We start from the raw sequence: 18528 nt of genomic DNA, 5'->3' as shown, positions 1-18528 counted from the left end.
ATGAAGAATGAAGTCACATGTATTGCTCAGGTGTGAGTTTATCAAAGACTTAAACAGAGTGTAAAACTCTGTGGGTCTCGTCTGTCAAATCTGATCTTTATTTTGTATTTTCTATTGGATTCAAGTCAGGTGATTGGCTGGGCCATTCTACAGCTTGATTTTGTTTCTCAGAAAGCATTTAGGAGTTTCCTTGGCTGTGTTGTGGATCATTGTCTTAGAGAAATGTCCACTCTGGTTTCATCTTCATCATCCTGGTAATGTAGATGTTGGACTGAAGCAGCTAATATTAATTTACAATGAGGAAGGGCAGAGGGTTGCTGAATAACTACTGAGAGATTTCAGCTGCTGTCTGGGCTTTCACTGCCTTTCCACACCTCCCTTTTTCATGTGTTCAATACTTTTGTCATACCCTTTGTCATTTCATTTAATTACCCATAAGTTCGTTTGTAAACTAATTAGATTTATTTTCTTTGCATATATGGATTTCTTTAGTTGTTACCAACATCTGGGGAAAAATTTAAGTCAAAGGCGCCTTTAGAAATATGTTTTCGGAGAAAAATGGTGACGTGTTCAATTCTTACTTTCCCCACTGTAGATGTACAACATACATAAATTATGTAGTAGAGACAACTGTAATTGCAATAATTATATAAATCATGTAATACTGACTACAATATATGTAAAAATAATGACTACATTTAATGTAATAATTAATTGAAATGTGTTTTTTGTTACAGTGTTTTACAGTGTTACAGTGCTCTAGGTGTAAAGTATGATAGGCATTAAACAATTAAAAATAGCTATAATTATATTTTTGTTAACTACTACTACTACTACTACTACTATTAATAATATTAATAATAAAAATGTAACCAATCATATTTATGTTTGATAAATGTTCTCAAGCCACTGGTAATTGTTTTTTGTGTTTGTGTTTGTGTATATACACATTAGGGTTGGGCTGATAGACGATGCCATCGTCATTCACCAATGGCCAATAGACAACAGGATGCTGAGCCGGCATTGCCACTGCTTCGCCCCGCCCCCGTCGCACACCCGCTTGCGAAAAATACACACTTAGGCCCCGTTTACACTAATATGTCTTAGTATTAAAATGGCATTTTAGAACGAAAATTATCCACATCCACACCGTGATTTACCTAGCATTTCTGAACAGCCCTCCGTCCGCTGAAAACGCACATCACGTGACCACACACACAGCCACACACACACTGCCATGCGCTCGTCTGAGCTCCAGAGAGCAGTGCATATTGGACAGTTTATCAAGGATGTACCGCTGGATTCCGTCTCACTATGCTGTTGTTAAACGTGATATTTAATTAATCTTGTCTCTATCTAACGACTCTTCTGTCTTTTTAATTTATGAGGTAATGTGTCACAGCATCAGTACGCTGCTTCAGTCTTTCACTTTCAAACTTGTACTTAGTAATTTTAGTGAAAACCTCAGAAACTGTTGGTTATGCACCTATTTTACCAACCGACCAACCTCCCGCGGAAAAAGTGATTAACAGGTGGTAATTTGTGTGTAACTTATCTTCATTTATTTTTTATTTGTTTTTGGGTAAAACAAAGACCATGCGGGTCAGGTAGTTGAAACGGTAGGCTACAAATAATTAATACGTTATGAATAAATTGATTATTCAGAAAAAAATAATTAACCTCTGCCAATGACGATGATGCCATCATCCATCGCAGTGTTTCACATTAGACATCGTACAATGCAAAATTGGTCGACTTTGCCCAACCCTAATACACATCTTTTGGACATTATAGACTCATTCTGAAAATTGTAACCCCATATACATTACTGGAGATTGCTGCATTTTATCTTTAAAACAAACGCTTTAGGGAGCTATAATGCCGTTCCTTTTCACGCTTACCAGTTGACCGCTTATCTATGGATGAACCGATTTCCCGCTGTTACCAGTTTGTCCAGTGGCTCGCCGCATACGTTGGTGGACTAGAGACACAGAGAGAAGTTGACCCCGACAAAAGGGTTCGAGTCTGGTTCAGAACGGTTCCAGAAAGCAGGTAAGACAAAAACAGAAGCCAAAAAATAAAATAAACAAGTAAATAGCAGAGTGAGAATGTGGTAAAATCTGAAAATGAGGTAAAAATCTGACAAGTTTTTTTTTTTTCTGGATTGCTTTAAAGAAAAAAAAAAAAACCTTGGTTGTGTTCAGGGAAGTGAGTGGGAGTGTTCAATTGATGCTTTTGAAAACACTATTAGTTGGGTTTAGGGGAGGAGGAGGGTGGGTCAGTCGATCAGTCAGTCAGTCTACAGCGGCCTCTTTTGGATATACGTGAGAACAGCAGGCATGAATGGCACTCGCGAGAGTAATTTGAGATCTCAAAAAGCGCACACAGCGGCCTCTGGCGGATTCGTGAAACCAAAAACTGCCAAAAAAAAAAAAAAAGTAGCTCCTAGAACATATTTGGAGCTCTCCAGAAATGTATATAGCGGTACATTTTCAAAATGAGCCTGGGTTGCTTTTGCATCAAAGTAAAAGTCTTCACTGTCATTTGATCAATTCATTAAATAAATTAAAATCTTGCTGGGGGACTATAATTATATATTGTGTTATTTTTAAATGTTTTATGTAAATGTAATACCTTTTTTTACACTTCTATCATAAAATGAAGTAATTACAGCTACATTTACATTGTTCACTGGAGCTGCTCTTTAGTGTATTTCAGCTTTCAGCAGTTACATTCACATTACACTTGTAATCAACTATTAAAACTGGACAAAAGCAGAAGTAATTTACTAGAACTTCATCTATTTCAAGCTGCTTTGACACAATCTACAATGTAAATAAAAGTAAAGATGAATTGAATTCAATTAAATATGAGCTAAAGAGAACTTATGACTCATGGCAGATATATATGATATTATATCTATATTAATGAAATGTGTGTGAACAAAACAGAATAATAAAACGGATAATCGTAAGTAAACATGCAGGATGGTAGTGATGTTTTGATGTTTTTCTAGGCTCCATGTAGAGATGTACAGGTCTATAATGGTAATTTAGCAGCAGATTATATAACCCATGACTGTGTTAAACGGATTAGACAAACAAATGGCAGGATGTTTGTGCAGAAGCGGTTGTTCTCAAGCCGATCAGTCTCCATGTCTCCAAAAGAGCCATCGGGTGGAAAGATGGTGCGCAGTGGTGAATCATGCAGCCGCCCTGGAGACAGATCAACTTCATAATTGAATGCCCTCTCGCGCTGGACTCTAGGGTTGGAGGTCTGCCGCCGTAAGATTGCAGTTTGCGCTCTGCTTCTCCTGTGTTGACAGAGGTATCCAAAAGTGTACAGCATCCATATGAAGGTCTTGATTAAAGGCTGCTCTCTTTCTCATATCCACCTTTTTCTTTTATATTACATGAGTTACTTCCATTATACTTTAATTAACCTGTGAAACGTTTTAAAAGACTGAGGTGTTATATCCTTGCCATTTACAGGCACTGCATGATATCATTGTGCCTACTTCAGCCATGGTACAGCAGCACAGTTCTTTGATTATTGCGTATTCAAATTTGGGTTGCCTGAAGCACAGTGGTGCTGTATGTCAGAATCCACAAGGGGTATCAGCTTCAATATGTTTATTGTTTTTTTGGCAGAAATTGATGGACTGAAGAGGTAAAAAACACAAATATTGTTCATTGAGTAAAGCAACAATAAATATTGTAAACAAAGTTGCCAACGCTTAAAACATGAGTACTCTTCTGTGTAGAGATTAACCTCTTTATACTTTACTTGAGGCCCGTTCACACCAAGCTCGATAGTGGTATATGGCAAATTAAATTAGCTATAAATATAATTTGAATATAATATAAATATAACTATAAATATATTCGTATCCACACAGACAAACGATAATCTGTTTATTTTTATATTACGCCTTTAATTCTGCATTATTCTTTGTAGCCAGCAGGTGTCCTCAGTGTTACTACCGCATCTGAACATTCTATAGGGTATATGTGGAGCTAGTGTTTCTTCAAGGGTTGCCACCCGTCCCTTAAAATATGGAATCGTCCCGTTTTGAATCAATACGTTAATTTTGTCCTGTATTTATATGTTTTTTTCAAGTAGCTTTTCATGCAAATCATCCCACACGCATTTTATAAAGATGCCTCATTTCCTACTTTTGATTGGGTAATACTTGACATCTTTGTTTGATTGGTCTTTGTCCAGTGAGGAGGGTAGGTCTTTTAAGCGGAGTCTGTCTTGATTGTCTTGACTTCTTCAGGTAACCCTCCGCGTCTTAAAGTTTCTGAGTTTAAACGCAAGCCACTGCAGATTTGCTCTTAAAGGGAGCAGCAGAGACTATTATCTATGGAACTTTGACAGGGACTTTGTCAGTAAATATTACAGTTTATATGGACCAGTTTCTTCTTCCTCCGGATCATTACATGTAAGTGTCATTAAAATTGTTGCCTTGTTTTCTGTTTGCACAATATGTATTTAATTGTGTGTTGTAACTTGTAATCGCTCCGCGTGGCTTGTATTCACTTTTCTTTTATAGATCAGTGCTTGTAATGTATCTCTCAGGGGGCTATTTAACATATTGCGTCCAAAATCATGTTGAAAACGCAATGCATGCTTCTTCCTTTACCAATTAAAATGCGTTTCGTTCTCACGATTCTCTGCCATTTGTCATTGCTATCCGCTTGTTAAGTGTGATGTCACGCAAAGTGGCTTCCAGCTCCAAACGCACTGTCAAACTGTATGGGGAAACTCATCAAATGGTACTAAAAAACATTTACAAAGCACTGTAATACTTTCGAAAATCATTATCACAATATATATTTATATATATATATATATATATATATATATATATATATATATATATATATATATATATATATATATATATATATATATATATATTTATGTGTGTGTGTGTGTGTGTGTATATATATATATATGTGTATATATATATATATATATATATATATATATATATATATATATATATATATATATAAATAAAAGAGAAAACTTGTAATCTTAATAATTATTTGCAACTTTAAATAAATCAGAACAAGCTAAATATAATGTGGTATATATATAGCTAAATATAATGTGGTTTATATATAGCTAAATATAATGTGGTATATATATATATATATATATATATATATATATATATATATATATATATATATATATATATATATATATATATATATATATATATATATATGTAAATCAGAGAAAATTTGTAATCTTAATGATTAATTGCAACTTTAAATAAATCAGAACAAGCTAAATATAATGTGGTATATATATATATATATATATATATATATATATATATATATACCACATTATATTTAGCTTGTTCTGATTTATTTAAAGTTGCAATTAATTATTAAGATTACAAGTTTTCTCTGTTTTATCTATCTATACTGAATAAATCTGTCTAATTTAGTTTGTTCTCTGGTGATCTTATAGGGTGTTTGTGAGTTACTTAAACAGTTTAAAAAAGGTTACTTTTCAACATATGTCATATTATAGTTAAACACTGTTAAAACTGAGAAATTCTGCACTCGCTGCCTGTAATGTTAACTTGCATTATGCTAGCTTGCTATTCTCAGCTCGTTCTTATTTTTGATTCTGTGAAATGTCCAAGAAACACAACGAAAATGGACCTAATTAAGTCTCAACCTTTGTTACAGCTCATGACGTACATTTCTCAAAGAGGGAATAACAAAAATCTTACCTGAGATGATGTGTGGGAGCTTGAGTGTCCAGCAAGTGCACCGTTGTGATCGATGACTCTCGCTTGTTTATTAATGCCTGTGACAGCGATAATTTTGACAGTGGAGTGCTGCTTTTTGATTCGCACTGGTAATCAGGTATTCGTGATGTTGTCGAAACTATTTCGTGTTTGTAAAGTACACCGTAAATTCATCAGTCGTATACAAAAAGGCAAAGAAAATGTCATATCTGTGTCAGTTCTAATCGCAGATTTTGGAATTGTCCCCTCTTAAAATTATGAGTAGGCTCTGTTTTCCTTTACGATTTTATAATTACAGATGCGTGAATTTTACTTGCGTACAAAATATTTATGACAGTGATTTTATTCCATACAAATGCAGCATCCCTACGATGTTGGGGTACAACGTCAATCTGACGTCATGCTGATGTCCTGTGTCCTGTTATCTCATTCATTCATTTTCTTGTCGGTTTAGTCCCTTTATTAATCTGGGGTCACCACAGCGGAATGAACCGCCAACTCATCCAGCAAGTTTTTACGCAGCGAATGCCCTTCCAGCCGCAACCCATCTCAGGGAACACTCATCCACACTCATACACTACAGACAATTTAGCCTACCCAATTCAACTGTACCGCAAGTCATCCCCATCTCTGGGAAACATTCACACACAAATTCACACACACACACACACACACACTCGTACACTACGGACAATTTAGCTTATCCAATTCACCTGTACAGCATGTCTTTGGATTGTGGGGGAAACCGGAGCACCAGGAGGAAACCCATGCGAAGGCAGGGAGAACATGCAAACTCCACACAGAAACACCAACTGAGCCGAGGTTCGACCCAGCGACCTTCTTGCTGTGAGGCGACAGCACTACCTACTGCGCCACTGCCTCGCCGCACAAAACATGCTGTGAACTACACATTCACAACCCAGGTAGATATGACAACAAAAAAACTAAATGTATTATTATTATTATTATTGTTATTTATTTATTTTTTTCCTCACAAATTTGTGGTGAGAACATAATTGTCATAACATAAACGAATTGTCAAAAACATTTAAGAACTGTTCAGCTAATTCAGCTCTTTTTAACCAAGTGATTTGAACAAGCAGCAAAAACGTATTTATTAATTTATTTTTCGAGTGCAGAGAACTTCAATGAGGCGGAAGCAGGATGTGATTTACACAAACCTTGACTCGGGTAATCCATTTAATTTTCCCTCACATTAAGTTTTAAATGCAGAGGCGTGTCACTTTATTTGTCAATAAAGGCTTAGAGGAGGCAGACGAGGGCTCGAGGCGGTGGGATGTTGGTTTGAACGAACAACCCCCCCCCCAAGTTGAAACACATTCGTGCAGCACTTATCACTCTCTCTGTTTTCTGTTTGCCGAAGATGATTATGCACCTCACATGTTCAAAGAGAGTCAATTACTGTTTCCTCCTGGCATGCTGTCATATTAATTTGAGTCTCTAACTACAGTGCTCATAACGGGGTCATCCGAAGCAAGCGTTTTGAACTGTTCGGCGGAGAATATGAGTCACCCGCTAAAACGAGAGAGCATCGTGTTGTTCTCATATTGTTTTACCGGGGTAGAGGAGAAAGAGAGAGGCAGAGGAATTGGCTCAAAGGCAAGTGGCTTTCTTCCTCTTCTCCAGGCAGCCATTGTTTGCGGTTTGGGAATTTGAAAGTGTTTTATCGGCACAAGTGCTTACGTGAAATTTCCAGCGCAGGTTTTCTTAGATGCTGCATTCTTCCTGTAGGTTTTCAGCTGAAGGTTTCATTCATACAACATGTGCTCTTGTGTCAATGAAAAAACGATTGATTTGAATCTCAAAGGCTTCAGAACTGGCTGTTGGTATTGTTTGTTGATATAAAAGTCCATTTATGGGAGAACTCTTTGAAGTGAGGAATGTAAAGTGTGTGCTGAGGAATGCACCTATAGACGACTGAGCTTCATATTTCATTCCTGTCTGTTTAATTAGAAGCTGTGAATTAATGAGAATTGCTGACCCAAGGTAATGGAAGTGTTTGTCACTGTTAAAAATTAGGATTTGTTTCGCTCCACTTCTGCTTTTTTGCGTGTTTTATTTTGTCCCACATGAATACTAAACTTGAGTCCTGGCTGGGTCAGTTGGAATTTCTGTGTGGAGTTTGCATGTTCTCTCTGTGTTCGTGTGGGTTTCTTCGGGGTGCTCCGGTTTCCCCCGTAGTCCAAAGACATGCACTATAGGTGAATTGGAAGAGCTAAATTGGCCATAGTGTATGTGTGAATGTGAGACTGTATGGGTGTTTCTCAGTACTGGGTTGCGGCTGGAAGGGCATCTGCTGCATAAAACATACCCACACTGGCCACTTTATTAGGTGCACCTGTCCAACTGCTTGTTAATGCAAATTTTTTATCAGAAATGCAGATGGGCTACAGCAGCAGAAGACCACACCGGGTGTAACTGATGCTACAATTCGCACAGGCTCACCAGAATTGAACAATAGAAGATTGGAAAACCTTTGCCTGGTCTCATGTGTTTCAATTTCTGCTGCTACATTCGAATGGTAGGGTCCGAATTTGACATCAACAACATGAAAGCATGGATCCTTCCTGCCTTTCATCAACGGTTCAGGCTGCTGGTGGTGGGGTAATGGGGTGGGGGATATTTTCTTGGCACACCATTTGTACCAATTGAGCATCGTGTCAACACCACAGCCTACCTTAATGTCATAAAGTGTGAATCATCTCAGACTGGTTTCTTGAACATGACAATGAGTTCACTGTACTCAAATGGCCTCAACAGTCACCAGGTCTCAATCCAATAGAGCTTTGGCATGTGATGGAATGGGAGATTCGCATCATGGCTGTGCAGCCGACAAATTTCTGAGGAATATTTCCAGCACCTTGTTCAAATGATTAAGATAGTTCTAAAGGCAAAAGGGGGTCCAACCTAATACTAGTAAGGTGTACCTTATAAAGTGGCTGGTGAGTGTATGTTGTTGTATGTATTTATTAGTATTTGGCAGTTTGTTTCGCTGTGGTGACCCCTGACAAATAGGAGACTGAAGGTAGCTGAAGGAAAATAAATGAATGAATGAAAGCTAAACGCAGAGGAATACAGCACTGATAAATTTCACTAGGAATTATCTTTTTTGAACATTAAATTGTTGCACAATATATCAGTTTAGCCTTGATATCGCAATGTGTGCATTCACAATAGTCACATCGCACAATGTGAAATGCTGAGTTAATATGTTGGGATTATAATTACTAAGAGCCACAGTTTAGAACGCATAAGAATTGTGGAGTCACTGCAGAGTTTGACTGAAAGTTTATCATTTGCGTGTGTTTTTAATGCCAGTGACTATGTAAGCATTCAGGCACAAGAGAATTGAATTCAGGCACAAGCAGTTGTACAATTTTTAACTTTAATCAAGATGGAATGTATTGGGTTATTTATAGAATGAAGTCTGTAGTGTTAACTAAAATGAGATTTTTCAATTTCATTACCTGAACACTGTTAGACTCCTCCTCCAACCATAAAACACTATATATTTCACTTTGATCTTTAATTTTTCTATATTTTATGAATGATTAACTCCCCTACAAAATAATCCCAAATCAGTCTAAATTAATGAATCCTTTTCAAATAGAGCTGTTCAAGCTATCAGAGGAAACTGTATTATCGCAATATATATCACAGAAAAACTAAATATGGCAGTGTCCAATATCGAGCAGCCTTAATATCAAGCTTGTGCGCACACGCATATGATGCTGGATTATGAGATTTTTTTTAGATTTAAAAAAGTTTGGGAACACTTTATTGTAAATCATATTTGTTTTAGATCATTTTAAACATTTACTTGGGGGAGGGGGGTGGACACTTAAAGTGATTATTTATTCTTTATGTTTATGTTTTATGTCTTAATGTGCATTTGTTGCTGTTACTGTGTGAGTTCCTTTGTGTGGCACTGTTGTGAGATGAGGACTCTTGACTGCAAACCTAATCTACCTTCTGGTATAAATAAAGTTACCTACCTACCTACCTACCTATGCTGTTAACAAACAATTAACTAAGGCTGTTAGCTCACTAAACTGCTTATTAATAGTTAGTACACTCAAAAATAATTGTACAAAATCTGTCACTGGGGTGGTACCTTTTCAAAAGGTACATTTTTTGTTCTGTAACTGGTCCTTAAAAGGTACAGATTTAGAGAGGGTGCTCGCTGCAGAGCCATTTGAGGAGAGCTGAGCTCCAGCGAGGGGGAGCATGAGCTGTCGCTCCTCCTCCTGTAAGCTGTTTTAATCCGTACACCAACCCCACCCCTAACCCTACCCCCAGTGACATCACTCGTAGAAGAAGTGCAAAAAAGGTGGAGCTCAAGCTTAAGCTCCCCCTCGCTGGTGCTCACCTCTCCTCAAATGGCTCTGCAGCGAGCACCACTTGGAGATTTATACCTAAAAAAGTACAAATGTATGCCTTACAGTAACTTAAAGGTACAAAAGTCAAACCTAAAGTACAAAAGTGTAACCTAAATATACTAATGTCCACTAGTATGGTACAAATTTGTACCTTTTGGAAAGGTACCACCCCAGTGACCGATTTTGTACCTTTATTTTTGAGAGTGTACTAACTATTAAAAAGCAGTTTCAGATCATTAAAAATAAGCATTTCTTAGAGTCAGTGGTGGAAAGAGTACTGAAAAATCATACTTCAGTAAAAGTACCATTACTTGCCTAAAAATGTAGTGTAAGTAGAGTAAAAGGATCTGTTGTAAATATTACTCAAAGTATGTGTAAAATTAGCCCTTTCTAAAGCACTCAAGAGTAGACAGTAGTGAGTATTACGCTGTTAAAAGCTAATGCGTTTACATGTAATTTGTGCATGTGTGTGTAAACGTAACATTCTATAGTGCAATTAGTAATTGTCCAGTAGGCACACAACATCATAAGACATTGATATTAGGTTCGATTTAGGTTGTGATGTCAGATGATCACAATTCAATCTCTAGTCAGCATCTAAGGATAACAAAATTTTGATGTCCAATAACGATGTCAAATGACGTCGGTATTTGGTTGATTTTAGGTTGTGTTGGAAAGTAACCAAAATCCAACATCAAGCCAAAATCTTAAACCAACGTCATATTGACGTCAAATACTGACATTTATTCAACAGGTATGGCAATCAACGTCTGATAGACTTCATAGTGGTAACGTCCTCACAACGTCAATCTGTAACATCATTAGACGCTGATATATGCGGGTTTTAGGTTGGACATTGGCCTGACCTTGAGTTCTGACCTCAACATGATTTTCATTTCCAAACAAAATGCAATGTCTCCACAACATTGGGGTACAACGTCATTCTAACATCATGTTGACGTCTTGCATCTGCTGGGTGTTTAGGGTCATTTTGGTCATCATACAGTAAACATCCGTCATCTTCTCATCAGTGACATGCATCTAAACAGTCTCTGGGTCAACGCGTGTGACGATTTTGGATGTTTCTTGGACACTTTTAATGCTTCCAAACAGTTTGCTGCGATTATAAAGCGCCCATGACTTGAGGTAGCTCATTATGTGGCGATTTACCTTCTGTGTGCGATTTGATTGGACAGGAATCGCATGACTGATTTTTCTAATCCCTATAGACAAGAAAAATAAAGTAGTGACTGCAGGTTGAAGGAAAGTACTGGAATAAAAGTACAGTTACAGCATTAAAAATTTACTCATGTGAGAGTAAAAGTACACATTTATAAAATGACTTAGTAAATTACAATTTCTGAGGAAAACTACTCGGTTATTAGTAATTTGAGTATTTGTATTTAGTTAATTTACACCACTGCAGAGAGTGTAAGGTGGAAGTTGGGATCTAGAATAAAATCATACTTTATAATGACTTAAAACGGTTAATACCGCAATAATAGGCAGGTAATACACTTGTAGTTAATAGCATGAATTGTGACCAACTAAAGTGTTGCCAAAGGCTTCATATGATACCAAAACTAAAACGTGGTGTACATTTATTCACTGGGAATTTATTAACTGTGCACATGAGGCTAAGAAGAGTTTGTGATTTTCTTTGTAAGGTATTTGTAAAACCGGCTCACAGTTTGTCTGGCTGAAAGGCTTCAGACAAATAGATGTCGAGTGGACATGGAGCTGAGGTCTCAGCAGGTGACAGGTCAGAAAACCCTGCCAACCTTGTGCTCTTTGAGAGACTGATGACTGAGCACTTGAGAAAGTGCAAAAGTTGCCAGAACTTTGGGAAAAAAAGAATAATGTGTGGAGAGCATTAGTTCTATCTCTGATCACATGCTTCAGATCTGTATTAAATCGCAGGCTCGAATTAGATGAATTTTGCCTGATGTTTGATCATGTTTGACATGGTCATTTTTTAAAGCTGTTCGATTGGTGATATATAGTTAAAGTCAGAATTTTTAGCCCCCCTGTATATTTTAGTCCCCAATTTCTGTTTTACAGAAAGCAGATTTTCTCAACACATTTCTAAACATAATAGATTTAATATCTAATTTTTAATAACTGATTTTTTTTTTATCTTTGTCATGATGACAGTACATAATATTTGACTAGATATTTTTCAAGATACTAATATTCAGCCGAAATTTACATTTAAAGGCTTAATTACGTTAATTAGGCAAATTATTGTATAACAATGGTTTGTTCTGTAGACAATCGAAAAAATATTGCTTAAGAAGGCAGTGTTGCCAACTATTTTCAATGAATAGGTGCTAAGCTCTGCCTAAAAAATTACTAAATGTTGCTAGATTATGTCATATGTCAGTTTGCATATTGATGACATCATGACAACCAACGCTTTATGTATGCATGTCAATCTAACTTAATTTATTGCTGTTTGAATACAGTATATCAGTATAGATGTGACGTGAATTTGCAGCAAACTCTCAGTAATAAACTCAGAAAAGTTCTGTCACTAAAATATCGGTGATCTGTGATAACAAGAAAAGGATAAACGATCAAATTAATTTGGAAATACCTCACACTTGCGGTGCAAAATAATTTGCTATCAGTGAAGTGGGATCTGCACTGCAGGGGGAGAGACTTCTGTATGAGCACTCGGTCGCCTTTGAGTGCTCTGATGCCAGCTTTCCACTGCACGCGACATTCAGACAAGACTGTCGGAATACGCCCCCTTGTGGCAGTCGCACAGAAATTTAAGTTTTGTTGTGCACCATGGGAGAGTAGCTGTTTCTCATGATGTCCGAAATAAAGGAGTGCAAAAGCCTTTATTTTCTTTGCATTCACCATGGTTGAATGAATGAGTGAATGAATGAATACTATAAACTCACAGACCTTTAAATATTTTGGAGGGAATGTGGAGACATTAAAAACAATATTTTTTATTACTAATTTATGAATAGAAAGATTTTTTTTAAATATAGACTTTTTTTCTTATTCAAAAACTAACTAACTAACAAAAAAAAAAACCTAGTATTTCTCATTTTTCGCACACAGACCTGGTTGGACAACACTGGAACACATCCAGTCAGCCGGTTGCATACGGTCTAATCAGAGGAGTTCAAATTTTTCAACAGATCCACACTTCAAATCAGATCCGCATTTTCCGTATATGGAGATGATCGGAACTCCATGCAGCTCCCGGACTACCCTTTGGAAATGAATGACTTCCGGTCTGTCACTTTGTCATTTGTGGTGTGCAGTGGAAAGGCGGCTTGAGGCGGACGAGGGGAATGTCACCTGCAGCTTGTTGAGAAAGAGAAACAGTACAGTATGGACACATGAGTCTACAAAAATCTCTAGTAACACCAAAAAAAGTCACTAGATTTGTCGCTAGTGGCTTTTAGTGTCTAGGTTGGCAACACTGTAAACGGGCTTTTATAATATTGACCTTAAAATGGCCCTAAAATGCTTTTATTCTAGCTAAAATAAAACAAATAAGAATTTCTCCAGAAGAAAAAATATTAAAGGAAATACTTTGAAAAATTCCTTGCTGTTAAACATAATCTTGGAAATATTTGAAAAATAATTCACCGGATGGCTAATAATTTAGACTTTAACAGTCACTGAGGGTTTTTAATCACTTTGTTTTTGTTACTCACTCTGCATGGAAATCATGTGAATAAATTAATCTCTGTTTCAAATACAACATCAGACGCACACAACAACATAAAGTCTCTGTTCCTCCCCTTTTTCTTGGTAGGGCTGCATCTTAAAATCAATACCGAGATTGAATTACAGTTCTTGATTTAACCTTTCAGTTTTATTGTTTAAACATATTCCACCCAGCTCAAAATATCTTTAATCAAAAACTGTTCTGATAATGTTGACTCTCATGTTGTTCCATATCTTTGTTTATTGTTTTTCATTGGAAGTCATGAACTTTGCAGATTATGCTTTTTTAAAGGTATCTACTTTGATTTAGGAGGTCTCCTACAATCATCCATTCAAGGTCTAAAACCTTTTTTTTCTCACAATAAACAGTGCAGAATCAGCTCTTTTCTCATGATGGCTTAAATGGTTTAATAATTCAGCCTTACAAAATCTCACCTTACTTTAAAACCTGCTTTATTCTTATTGGTCAAATTTCCCAGTCTGGTGTAAGGGATTGGTACTCGAAGCATGTGTTGGAATAAAAACATACCTGAAGCATGTTTGGGTTTCTTAAATTAGATGCTTCCTTACTACTAGCACTTGTAAACATGGTGATAGGAACAGTAATGGTGTAGGTTTATACAACCATTGAATACAATCACCATAGAGTCGCATTATTCAATTTATTTTCAATTATTTATTTTCAATTTATTTAAATGTATCTTTATTTCTATAGCGCTTTTACTATGTAAATTGTGTCAAAGCAGCTTAACATAGACGTTATAGTAAATTGAAACCGTGTCAGTCCAGGTTTGTTTCAGTCCAGAGTTGAAGTTCAATTTAGTTCAGTTCAGTGTGGTTTAATATTTCACTGCTGAAAGTCCAAACACTGATGAGCAAATCCATTTTTGGGCAGCTCTACAAGACCCAAACCAAACAAGCCAGTGGCGAGGAACAAACTTCACCAATTGACGAAAGTGAAGAAAAGAAAAAAGAAAGAAGAACCTTAAGAGAAACCAGGCTCAGTTGTGCATGTCCATTTCTCCTCGGGCCAAACTTTCTGTGCAGAGCTGCTGTATAGGTGCTGGAGGCTGAAGAACGTTTGTTATTTTGCACATTTCTTATAAAATGTATGTCCAGGAAGCAAGGCTGGATTTAATGTTCACTCATTTCAGGCAGTTTTGAATTGGCTCTTTCTTTTGCGAGACAGAAACTCCATTTATCAGACATTTTGATCTTTGAAACCTCTTTGCAGACCTTTTAGATTCACAAACAACAACATGTTATTCCACATGAAAGACAACATTGGAAATAAAAACCATAATAGGTGTACTTTTATGAATCATTTCCATACAAAGACAATTCCTATTGACCATAATCAAAGTACTGTAGATGTTGTTTTATGTAAACATTTTCTGATGCCATGCATTAGATATATAATACAAACTATCACTGTATGCAAAATTAATACTCAACATGTGGAGATTCTGCTCATGTACACGTATATTTGTCTATGCACGTGTAAATTTCAGTCTGTTGGGTGTTATAAATTTTGTGCTTACCGAGTGTTGTCCACTGGTTCTTGGCTATTACCCGTGTCTGTCAAGACCAGCAGAGAGAACACTCCAACTCAACTTCTGTTCTTGAAACGTATTTATTTTCACAGCTTTTATCAGAACAATCTCTGCATTAACTTTTTTTCCTGCGTATCACACTTAATTTGAACTTCCTGTTGTTCTTTCCAGCACTCTCTATTCTCGCAACATTCTATGTGTAATGAAACTTTATTTAAACGAACACATTTTTAACTCTAACACATGTAATGTACATGGTCATCAGGAAAGTCCACACATATGACTATAACAGGACATTTCTATGTAGCATACCTGCTGCTTAATAGTGCTGTGCTGTCAAGGCAACTGTGGTAAAATGCAATTTCATTATCAAAATAATTTTATTGACTAAATTGGTTGTTGTGTATGAGTGTGTGTGTGTGTGTAAATTAGTGTTTGGGTGTTTCCCAGTGCTGGGTTTTGGCTGGAAGGGCATCCGCTGCATAAAACATATGCTGGGATAGCTTGCGGTTTCATTCCGCTGATGAAAAAAGAGACTAAATTGAAGGAAAATGAATGACTGCATCACAATCACCAGTGATCTAATCGCGGCAGATCGCTGGTAAACAATCAGATCGCTAACAGACAACAAATCCACCATTACATGGACTACAAGTACCAGTCATGCACCTCTCACACTAACCTGTTCCAGATTCCGCTGATTGCACACACTCACAGCCGGAGGATCATTAGGTATTGATTTCAAGGACTATATACACAGCACACACGTATACTTCTTGGTTAGTGTGTGTAACAGTATTGTGAACATTACGACGCCGTGTCCTTGCCTTGTCTTATCATGTTTTACATTGTCTGCTGCCTGCCGTCTGACCACTCGCTTGTGTATTTCACTACAACTCTGGATTTCCTGCATACATCTGTTTGCCCCTGTGTTGACCATTGCTTGCCTGACCATCTCTGTTTAATAAACCTGCGTTTGGATCCGCGCTTCTGTAGTCTGTAGTTAAATTTTGTGTTTTTTTATTTGGATTGATTTTCTAATTAGTTACATTTTGAAAGTCTTACTACAATACTTTATTTTAAAAAATCATAAACAACTATATAAAATAATTTTCATTTTTGGTTTTTTGGTCCGTTGCATTGAGAATTTTCAGTTTTCGTCCTAGAATTATTGTTTTCAGTGCAATTTTAAATTCTAAAGTGCAGGGTTTTACAAGCCACCTGAAGAGTATGCTAAGATCTTTCTGAGGTCATAGCTCACTATTATGATATTTAAAAAATGACCAAAGGCCCCAGTATACTTAGAACAAAGTTTTTTTCATTCTTTGTTTAATGCTAGAAAACTGTCACATGGTCGCGCACTGAAGCTATGCAGGGCTGTGCCAGGTCAGTACCTGGATGGGAGACCACATGGGAAAGCTGGGTTGCTGCCGGAAGAGGTGTTAGGGGTTTATGTGGGTTCAAACGCCCAAGTATATTGATGGAAACTCGGAGAGCACTGCCGTCTTTCTGATGACATGGTAAACTGAGGTCCTGACCCTTTGTGGTTGTTAAAAATCCCAGGATGTCTTTCGAAAAAGAGTAAAGGTTTAACCATGCCTCCTAATCATGCCCATATCATAGTTAGCTTCATCCTCTCCACCAATCAGCTGGTTTGCAGTATGGCGCAATATAGCTGCCGTCACGTCATCCAGGTGGATGCTGCACACTGGTGGTGAATGAGGAAAATCCCCCTCTAAAAATGTGTAAATCACTTTGAGTGTCCAGAAAAGCACTATACAAGAATAAGAAATTACTATTATTTAAAAGCTGTTCAAATAGGCTTAGTGACCGTGTACTGTTTTTGAACCTTTCAACAACACTGCTTCAGGTGGGGTTGTAAATGTGTGACGCTGTTTGAGTAGACCCCTATACACAACCACAATGGAGGCTGTGAGAGAAGAAGAGTTTCAAATAAAACAAAAAGCCTTCTCCAGTGAGAAGCAAAGGCATCCCACATTGTTTTCTATATTTGTCACGGTCAGAAATGGAATGAAACAATGTTTAGAACTTTATCAGATGTGTCATGATGTGGTTGTGCTTATGGTCCAGTGTGTGTCTTTTTAAAATCTCTCAGCGAGCATTAGTACAGTTGTGGATACATCTGTACCAGCTGTGCTACTCGACCCTCCAATTTATTCATGTTGCTAAGTGAAGTTTATGTATAAACTAATTTTGAGAGGATCACATGATTATGATTGATAGCGGATGGATCCGCATGATCCAATTCACAATGCTCCAATCAGACGACTCCTAAACTACTATAAATACCCTGGGTTACATTCCACTGCTTCATTTTGAAGAGTCCCCCCTTCCACCCCTACTCCTCCTCCTTCCTAGATGGGTGACACGGTGGCCCAGTGCATAGCAAGAATGTCTCTGGTTCCAGGCTTTACCAAACCAGCAGACATTTCTGTGTGGAGTTTGCACTTTCTCAGGTTTCCTCTGACAGTCCAAAAACATGCAACTAAGTTAATTGACTAATCCAAATCAGCATCATAGACATGCTTCTAGTATGTAGTTATCTCCAAAGAGCAATCACTTACTGTTCATTGGTTACTATAGCAGGGGAGTTCTCGAGATCTACCTGAGCTTAAACTCCCCTCCCGCCGGAGGAAGCCCCGGGCTCAAGGATCTTATGAGCTCAGGGCTCTCTTCCAGAACAGCATGCCAAACAAGCTTTATAATCAATCATCAGCTAAGTGTGAACTTAGCGGAGTTCCAGGACACACTCAGTAATTGTGTAACCGTCACAGACCAATCATAGCTCAAAGGTGTTTAGAACCAAAACGAACTCCCCCAAGAAGTTTGCTTTGGTGAGCTGTTTCGAACTGCAGAAACGAACTCAAAGCAAACTGCTTTTTGGCTGAAGTGTGTTCAAAATAAAGTCATTTCAGTTCTTTTTTGATTTCCATTCTGGGAAATGAATAGTTGTTGATGTTGCACTGCTTCTAGGTTTCAAAACTGAGTGAATTGTATGCATATATATGTTTTGGTAGTTTTCAGTGACAATGCTGACAATGAAGAGGATTGACTGCAGGATTTTAGATTTTTTGGACAGAAACAT

General features: G+C 37.2%; 2 protein-coding genes across 5 annotated transcripts in view; both read left to right on the top strand.

Moving 5' to 3' along the window:
* drp2 (dystrophin related protein 2) overlaps positions 1–18528 on the top strand; it is a 337990-nt gene that overhangs the window by 81122 nt on the left and 238340 nt on the right. The window lies entirely within an intron of this gene.
* The window catches only part of cenpi (centromere protein I), a 221085-nt gene that overhangs the window by 110466 nt on the left and 92091 nt on the right, over positions 1–18528 (top strand). The window lies entirely within an intron of this gene.

This window comes from Danio rerio, chromosome 14 (assembly GCF_052040795.2).
Source record: "Danio rerio strain M-AB ecotype USA chromosome 14, GRCz13ab, whole genome shotgun sequence".
NCBI lineage: Eukaryota > Metazoa > Chordata > Actinopteri > Cypriniformes > Danionidae > Danio > Danio rerio.
Note: the sequence above shows the minus strand (reverse complement) of the source record. Positions and strands in the feature narration are given on the sequence as shown.